The sequence below is a fragment of the Sapajus apella genome, unplaced genomic scaffold (assembly GCF_009761245.1).
Source record: "Sapajus apella isolate SASKATOON/1434 unplaced genomic scaffold, GSC_monkey_1.0 scaffold16, whole genome shotgun sequence".
NCBI lineage: Eukaryota > Metazoa > Chordata > Mammalia > Primates > Cebidae > Sapajus > Sapajus apella.
This window is the reverse complement of record NW_022436956.1, coordinates 23,964,291-23,974,339: the sequence shown is the minus strand read 5'-3', so window position 1 is coordinate 23,974,339 and position 10,049 is coordinate 23,964,291.

Genomic DNA, 10,049 nt, shown 5'->3' with positions numbered 1-10,049 from the left:
TCTGTGATCTTTTCTCACTGCAACCTCTGCCTCCCGGGTTTAAGCGATTTTTGTGCCTCAGCCTCCCGAGTAGCTGGGATTACAGGCACAAGCCACCACTCCTGGCTAATTTTGTGTGTGTGCGTGTGTGCAGGGGGACAGGGTTTCACCATGTTGGCCAGGCTGGTCTCAAACTCTTGACCCAAGTGATCCACCCGCCTTGGCCTCCCAAAGTGCTGGGATTATAGGCATGAACTACCATGCCCAGCCAATCATTTCTTATTTGGGTAATTGCAGCTAGTTTGTATTACCAGGTAGAGGAGCTCTTCACACTTCATCCAAATTTGCAAAGGGCATGTGCTCTTATGCCTAGTGTATTACTTGTGGCATTCTGTTTACGCTCCAGACTTTCTTCTGGTCCTTCACCCAACTTCCTTTTCCCGTCCTTTGCCTGACTTTCTTCTTCCGGCCCTTTGCCTGACTTCCCTGTCTTCGTGACTGCCTTCTCTCTAATTCCTGCCCTTCCCGATCAGACTTCCTCCTTCTCTTATACTTTTCGCTGTCTCCATGAACCTAAAGCTAATGTGCTTCTAGGTGACTTGGATTTCTATTTTCCACTCCGAACTCCAAATTTTTCCTTTTTTTTTTTTCTACCAAACTGCATACTCCACATCTCTCAGACGTTTTTTATCTTAAAAATTTTTTTATTTGTATGAATTTAAGGGTTACAAGTGTAATTTTGCTACATGGATAGACTACATAGGGCTAAAGTCAGAGCTTTTAGTGTATCCATCATCCAAATAACAAATATACTCTTTAAGTAATGTCTTATCATCCCCCCTCCTACTTCCCACCCTTCTGAGTCTCCTTTGTTTATTATTGCGTCCTTATGTACTCTATGTCCGCGTGTACACATTATTTAGCTCCCACTTATAAGTAAGAAGATGTGGTATTTTTCTGTTTCTGAGTTGTTTCACTTTAAGTAATGGCCTCCAGTTTCATCCATGTTGCTGCAGGCAGGATTCCATTTCTTATTTATGGCTTAAGATTATTTCACTGTCTGTATATCCCACATTTTTTTTATCCAATTGTCCATTTGTGTGCACCTAGGCTGATTTCATATCTCTGCTATTGTGAATAGTGCTTTAATAAACATTTGAGTTCATGCATCTTTTTGATATAATGATTATACCAGACTTCTTTTCTTGTTTCCTTCCAACAGTCAGCAGAAGAGAGAAATTGCTCACCACCTGAATCTAAGAAGTCCACCAGGCCCCTTCCATTTGGAGAACTGACTGGTCAATCCTACCCCTAAAATTAGGCTTATAACTCAGAGAACGCAGGCTCTCCTTTTCATTGTATCATCTGTGGTCCCCCAGCATGCACTTCCCTGTGGCTAAAATGGGGTTGCAGCCACAAAGCAGAATTTCTTAGGATCTACTCACTCACAATCTTCAAGAAAGCTCAAGCCCTTGAAATTCTTCCCAAATAGTTCTGGGAAAGCACAAGTTCATGCTTTGGCTGGTACATGGCTGTCCCCACGTACCCCTGACTTTTCTTTTCTGCCCTGAATCACAGTAATGATGACTTCCATTGCTGCGGATGACAAAGGAGCAGCTGTGCTGACGGTTCCTGCCAGCCTTGCCTGTTCCTCTGCCAAGGCTGCCAACTGAGCAGGGCTCATCTGGATCCCTCATGCTCTGTCCTTGACCATGGAAGATGCCACTGCCAATGCCAGCAGAAAGAGCTGATTCCATCAATGTCCCCGCTGCATCTGCTGTCAGTCTCCGTGGCACACCACACGCACATCCCCAAAGAGACACTGATGTCCGTGACAAGGGCGCTCTCTTATTTACACTGGCACCAATTCTGCTGACATCTTCATCTCTCAGTATCCCGTGGAGATTTTAACAAACCGATTTTTATTGGATTTTATCTATTTTTTATCAGAGCTGCCTACCTCCAGGACTTAGATATGAATCCAGAGTTGCTGAATCATTGGACAGCTGAGTGATAAACACTTAGGCTGCATTTAGCATCACTCTTCCCCTCCTGTACTCATCCAGAATGTCCTTGGGCTAAGCCCTTGCTTCTCAGCTATCCCTTCCTTAGAATGAATTCTGTTCTCATGTAAACAGACCTCTGGCAGACTTATCCTGCCAGTTCTCCCATTATGCCAAAAAATCCACTAAAAAGTACAGGAGAAAACCTAGGTAAAAATGAGTGATGAAAAATGAGGAGATCTACCCAGAAAAAGAAACTTCTTTACAGTACCCTTTAGCTATATATGGCCTAACACAGTGGTTCTCAATGAACTGCCATAAAGAAAATAAATTAGAAAATTTACTAAAAAGAATCCTGTTTATTTGTCCAGCCATTTGTTTCTTCTGAATGAGAGGCTTTTTCTCTTAATTCTAGCTTTTAGTGACTGTCAGCAATGGATAATTTATTTATTGCACAATTTCTTAGAATTCAATTCTCTCGTGACTGTAAACAGCTAATATTTCCACAGAATTATGTTCTCAATGTTTCTTAGGGGCTTGTTTAGTGACTGGATTTCACAACAGCACCACAAGCTTACATCTACAAACTACTGCCTCATGCCCATTCCCTCAAGTAGACATTTGCAGGAGGGACAAATCACAGTATAATTGCACAAACTGTTAAGCGTGCTACGATTCTTCCAAAGTGCTCACCCAACAGGGCTCATTCAAATACTACAGTCTCTTTTTCCTAGAAAAATTGAATTTTCCCTAAACATTTTCTCATAAGCTAGATATCTTTCTTTTGAGGATCCCTGTTGCTTATATAAACCATCTCCACTTTTCTCTGGTCAAGCTGTGGTAAAGCAGAAGATGTCTGTTTCTAATTGTTTTCTTACTCTTGGCTTTGAACTTCACCCACTTTTAGCTGATGCACTTCCTGAAATCACTTCTTTCCCTGGGAGTGTAGCATTGCTAATGCAAACCATGGTGAGCCCCTTGGGCAGGTTTAATCTGCACAGGAATGTCTTGATCAGAGATTGCTCTTCTTATATCCTGCTTGTGCGACTGTGGGTATTATTTGATTTGATTCTGTTAGATCAAGTTCATAGTAGACTATCCTTTCTATGCTACACTGATTTTATTATGCTTTTCATGTGCCAGTGGTTCTCAACACCGTCACACTTAACCTTTTCTCTGAGAACATCCTTTCAGTAATTTATCATAAAATTGCACACTGACCTGAGCTTGGGTACCTTCAGTCAGCCTTGTCTTCATCACAATTGTTGCTCCAGTCTGTGGGCGTTCAGATCAGGAGAACAAAGAGGAAGGAAAAAACATACAATGAGGAATTAGGAGTCTTGTGTAAATATTGTTTACAAGGAAGAGTGTTAGAGTAAATGCTATATTATTTCTTTTTAAGTATTTGAATGTATTATGTGACCGAACTCACGGAGTTTTATGTTTCAACCACTTAACTAATTGTGTGTCTGAGCAGACTCTTAATTTCTCTGTGTTTCAGCTCCCTTCTGCATAAAGTCAGAACAATCCTGTCTGTCCTGTCATCTCCTAGGAGTCAGGATCATGTGAGATAATCCCATGAGTTGATTTTAAAATATATAAGGCACTAATCACCTGTAATTTGATAATATTGTCTCTAGAAGAGTAGAAAAACGTGCCTAGGGAAAGAAGTCATTTTCTTATTGAGTTCCCTTAACTCTCAGGGTTGACCTTCTAATAAACAATGTGTTAGTCTGTTTATGTTGCTATAAAGGAATACCTGAGATTGGATACTTTATAAAGAAAAAAGGCTTATTCCTCCCCTAGCTCCCTACCTAATGTAGATGGCAGGGGGATGGATGCAGCAAACCACCATGGCACGTGAATACCTATGTAACAAACCTGCACATTCTTCACACGTGCCCCAGAACTTAAAATATAAAAAATTTTAAAAAGAGGTTTATTTGGCTTTCAGTTCTGCAGGCTGAACAAGCATGGTACTAGCATCTGCTCAGCTTCTGGTGAGGGCCTCAGGAAGCTTTTACTCATGGCAGAAGGTAAAGTGGGAGCAAGTGTGTCGCACAGTAAGAAAGGGACTGAGAGAGGAGGAGGTGCCAGTTTCCTTTAAACAACCAGCTGTCACATGAACTAACAGACTGAGAATCTCATTACCGCAAAGATGACACCAAGCCATTCATGAGGAGTTTGTCCCCATGACCCAAACACTGCCCACTGGGTCCCACCTCCAACACTCCAACATTGCTACATGAGATTTGAAGGGGACAAATATCCAAACTATATCCAACAGAAGAGTCAGCTTCTGTGTGGTGAAATTCCAAGAGACTTGGAAAACATCCTTAACCCAAAAGATGCCTTTGCCACCTGCTCACTGATATCAGAAATACAATCAATCGTCAAGGACACATTTAATGGTTAGTGACTAAAAACTCATGAAGGAAAAACATGCTGGCATAGATTTATTCAAATGTATGTTAAAAATTAAGAATTGGTTCTAGAACTCATCCTAGGAGCAGGTTTTGATGTTACAGAGTCAGGTAATGCTTTCTTGGTATTCCTGTTTCTTACGGCTTGTATAGTTTGGCTTCCTTCAGGCAGTGACTCAATCTTGGTTCATTGGTTCATTTCAAAATGGCATTAAAAGATAGTAAAATAGCAATCACAGTTGATGATTGACCACAATGGGTATCCCAACCTCCATTTTGGGGACCACTGGTTGAGTCTGTAGGTCCACAGTCTGGGCTGGGATATTCCAATCCCTCTTACCAAAGCCAGGCTGAACCACAGTGTGTCAAAAACAAAAGGACATTTTAGAGACTAATCAAGGAATCAGTAACTTAAACAGCCACAAAGGACCAGTGGGTAGCATGAATGTGTGAATGAGGATGGTATAAGACAATAGGGAGTGGTAGGGACTGTGTTAAACTAAAGAGGGAACACATGTGCACCATAGATATTTAAATTCAAATCTAATTAAAAATCGTGTTGATCAAATCAAGTATGTCCACAGAGTGACCACATTTGGCCACCAGGCTGCCGGCATGTGACTCCTGATCCAGCCCCACTTCACTATAAAGGTTACTGGTGGATACTACTGCAGTCACAGGAACCTGTAAGGCCCAAGTTACAATGTCTCAGCTTGATGGTTAAACTTCAAACTCCCCCTGTCCAGATGAACCCCAGTTGTTCCTGTATGCATCACAACTTTGTGATTCAGTCACCATATGCTTCTGTTCTGCTGTTTCCCATCCTCTCCTGCTCTATCTCCTCTTGGGCTGCTAATTTTAAAACTGTGGGAAGAACCTCACTGTATCTAATACCAATGGTGCCTTTGCAGACATTTCTATGTCTGTTCCAAAGGTGCTACCCCAGTGCCTTCAACACACCACTTTTAGGCTGCAAAGAGGGGAGAATCATTCTCTGTTTGATTCAGCGCTGCACTTTGCCACCTGGGCCCCAAAGCCACACTGGGTAAGCCCAGAATAGCAGAAGGCCTCTTTGGAAAACAGTCCCTAGGGTTTCTTTTCTCTGTGCTCATCTCTCCTACATAACTCTAAGATAAACACAAACACCATCTATCTCTGTCAGAATGGGCCACAGTGCAGGCACGGTGCACAGACCTCCAAGAAACATTTTTCCCCACCCATCTCACCACCAAATAAACAAAAGCAAATCTGCAAAGATTTTGCTTTGACTAAAACATACCCAGGAATTTACACTAACCAAAAGAAACCACCTTCTCTGTTTAAAGCCTCAGCATGAAGAAAATCATCATCAGTGCAGTAAGTTGGGACTTGGCTTATATTTGTGCAGCTAAAGGGCCTGTTAAGTTGATTCTGTAAGAGCAAGGGTGTCCCCAAGAAATGCTGAATCTCACTTTTAGCAAGATAGACAACTTCTGGCAACTTTTAACTACAATGTTTTAGCTTCTACCCATATTACCTTTAAAAAATCGTGGGGTTGAGTTTTATTCAACGTCCCCTAATACACAGTCATGCATCATGTAAGGTTAAGACTCCATTCTGAGAAATGCATCCAGAGGTGATTTTTGTCATTGTATGAACCACATAGATTGTACCCAAACCTAGATGACATAGCCTGCTACACCCTCTAGACTGTATGGTATAGCCTATTGCTCCTGGGCTGCAAACCTGTAGAGTGTAAACACTCATAATGGTGAGTGTTCACCAAGATGGTTCACAATGGTGTTCACAATGGTGAATAAGAACCATAGTGAGACACCACTTTATAGCCATGAGGAGAGCTATAATCAAAAAGAAAGATAATAACAAGTGTTGTTGAGGATATGGAGAAATTGGTTCCCTCAAACACTGCTGGTAGAAATGTCAAATGGTGTAGCTGCTTTTGAAAACAGTTTTGCACTTCCTCAAAATGTTAAACAGAGTTAAACATATGATCCAGCAAATTCAATCCTAGATAGGTACCCGAGAGAGTTGGAAACATACGAACACACAAAACTTGCTCATGAGTGTTCATAGAAGCATTATTCATATTAGTCAAAAGGTGGAAACAACCCAAATATCTATCAATCATGAATGGGTAAATAAAATTCTATATATTTATATAATGAAATATTATTCAACAATAAAGAAGACTGAAGTGCTGACCCATGCTACGACATGGACGAACTGTGAAGACAGTATGCTAAGTGAAACAAGCCAGTCATTAAAGATCACATGTTGTATGATCCACTTACGTAAAATTTCTAGAATAGGCAAATCCATATTGACAGAATGCAGATTCACAGTTGCCTAGGACTTGAGGGAGGTGTGTGAGAGGGACAGGCAGTGACTGCTAGTGGGTGTGAGACTTCAGACTGATGGTTGATCAGCTCTGCACACGTTAACTGGGTGAATTACACAGCATGTGAATTCTATCTTGAAAAGTTGTTAAAATATATATATTTTTAAAGCGGGATTGTGGCATGTGAGAAATTCAAAGTCACAGGGTAGAGGAATAACAAAGTAGGCTCAATTCCCAGTTGCAAACCTGCGGTAAAATTGGTTGAGATATAGATATGGATACAGGTACAAAAGTAGACACAGGTTTTTTAAATACTTTAAATTGTTATGACTACTATAACTTTCTATACTGAAGTTATTGACTCACAAGAAGTTGCAGAAATAGTACAGAGTGTTCTTCTGTACCTTTCTCCTAGCTCCCTACCATGATGATATCTTATATATCCCCAGTGCCTTATACATACAGACACAGGTTTTTAAATCACTTCTGAGAGTTCTTCACCTGCTTTTTGTGAGACATTTCTTTGTGGTTAAAAGTTTCTCATCTGTTTTGTCTCTGCCTCCAAATTTGCCAAAATAGGACAAAACCATCTTCACCGCCAATACCACATACTGAACACTGCTTGAAATCCCTGGGTTTGTCTCTGATGCCCATAAAAGGTATATTTTGCAACCACATGACCAGCATCCTTTGAAATGGCCTTCAGAAAGCCACATGTGGTCAGGTGCACCACAGTCTGCATGGCATAGCCTCAGGTTGAGGAGCCCACGCAGGAGAAGCCTCCCCTGGGCCTAAAACTGAGATCTGAGTTGGGCTCACAGGCTTTAAGAAGTAGTGGGAGAGAGAGCAAGCGTGAATGAGGGTGTGAAGAACCGCACTTGAACATTCATGCTGAAGGTAGAAAGTGAGAAGCGAGGCTGCTGAAATGTCAAGTGAGGAAATAGTAAGTCAACAGCAATGGATGGGCCATGGCAGACAAACCAGATCTTGGGAGCAAACAGGGACAAAATGCAGCCCTCAAATAGCTGAATGCAAATGTGACAAAATAAAAAGGCACTGGCTCAGTGTCACGGGTAACATTCAGCCAATTCTAAGTGCAAAGCAAAATGCATAAAATGCAAGAAAACATTGAGTCATTGAGGTTGATTTGAATGGGAGAATACAAAATATGAGTGACTCCCTCAAAGGGCATTTGCAGGGTTCTCTTGCCAAGCTCTCCTGTGGCCACTGCCCCTCCACCACTCCATAGATGCTTTTAAAGTTCATCTAAAACTTAGACAACATTGCACAGTCAAGCCTTAGGCCAGGCTTTAAAATCAAACTGACATGTGCCCGCATCTATTCCAGCTGTATTATCTTGAGCTAGTTACTCACCTGCTGGGAGCCTCAGTTTCCTCATTTGAAAAATGAGAATACTAGTATTAATAGCACCTACCTCACAAAGTGATTATGAATCTGTATGACAATATGCATAGAGAGTGCTCAGCCGTGGTACTAGCAAAAATAAGTGCTTCCTATATAGTGGCTATAATTAATATGTGAGCATTGCTTTCCAGCCAAGAACAAAATCCCAGTATGGCCTTCAAAGGTCTCAGTTCCTCCATCTGAGAATGTCCAATGTCACCCCCGAGGTCCCCATGCCAAGTGTTCTCTTATTGTGTCATTGTGACAAGAGGAGTCAGCTAGGGATAGCAGCTTTCATCTCTACACTGATCTGTTTCCATCCATTTTTGGACTATGAAGGACAGAATAAAAGAGACTTCAAATGTATTGTGACTTTAATTTCAATAACCACCTAGATGAAGGTGGTTGGAAAGCAGAAAGAACAGACTTCTTCCCCTATCCCCATCCCTGTTTGCCACCTCAGAAGTACACACTAGGGAAGAGCAGAAACTACTTAAATTAGAAGTGACCCCAGCATCCCATTTAAGAAGTTCCTGCTCAGAAGTGCAGACATTTCACCTTCAAATGGAAAGAGCACAGGACCTGAGTTTTAGTTGTGGGGCCCCGTATTCCTCTCCACTACTACATCATTGCTCAGTTCCATTTAAGAGAAACAAACCTATTCCTCAATTCCATTTAGATGAAATATCCAGAATAGTTAAATCCATAGAGACAGAAGTAGATTGGTGGTTCCCAGGGGGCCAGGGTGGGGTTGGGGGATAGCTTAATGGTATATGAGGTTTTATTCTAGAGTGACTGACATGTTTGGGGACTAACTGGTGATATCTACACAACATTGTAAATGTACTCAGTGCCACTGAATTGTTCACTCTAAAATGTTTAATTGTATCTTATATGAATTTCATCTTAATAAATTATTTTCTAAAATCTCCTAAAAAGAGTTGTCTCTATTTCCTGTTCTAATTGTTCATCTCTCGCTCTCTATTGATTGCGTGCAAATTCAGCTTTCCCCTCCACCACTCCACCGTAACTACTATTTTTAAGGTCCTCATGACCTCCAAGATGCTAAGTCTCATGGTGCCTTGTTGCCATATGGAGCTTCAGGGGAGGCTGAAAAGTGTGGTCTATTTTAGGCAGCCACATCTCAACTAAAATAAATAAACAATAAGGAATAACTAGCCGTTTCTGTTAGTTTTTTTAAGGATAAACTATTTAAATGCTAGAAACAATGAATAGCCTCTAAATGGGGGCTGGAGGGGAGGCAACAAGGGACAAAGGCATTTTTTAAAAATGAGATTAATTCAACAGAAGATAGAAAAATTTTGGTAAGCAGAAAACACAAAGTAGGAGGGCAGAAATAATTTAAGTAAAGATACTTACAATAACTAATTAATGAATAATCATCAATTAAAAGAGATTTTTTTTCAAGTAATTGGTCCATTTCATCTAAGTTGTCAAATTTGAGGGCATAGAGTTACTCAAAGTATTTCTTTTATTATCCTTTTAATGTCCATGGGATCAGTAGTGATGACCCCTCTTTCCTTCTTTCTTACACTCGTAATTTGTGTCTTCTCCCGTTTTTCTTAGCCTGGTTAGAAGTTTATCAATTTTATTAATCTTTTCAATGAACTAGCTTTTGGTTTCATTGACTTTATTATTTTTGTCTTCCATTTTATCAGTTTCTGCTTTGATTTTCATTCTTTCCTTCTGTTTGCTTTGGACTTAATTTGCTCTTTTCCTAGTTTCATAATCTGGAAGTTTAATTATTGATTTTAAATATTTCTTCTTTTCTAATATATACATTTAATGCTATAAGTTTTCCTCTAAGAATTGCTGTCATTGTATCCTATGCATTTTGAAAAGTTGTATTGTTATTTTCATTTAATTCAAATATTTTTTAAT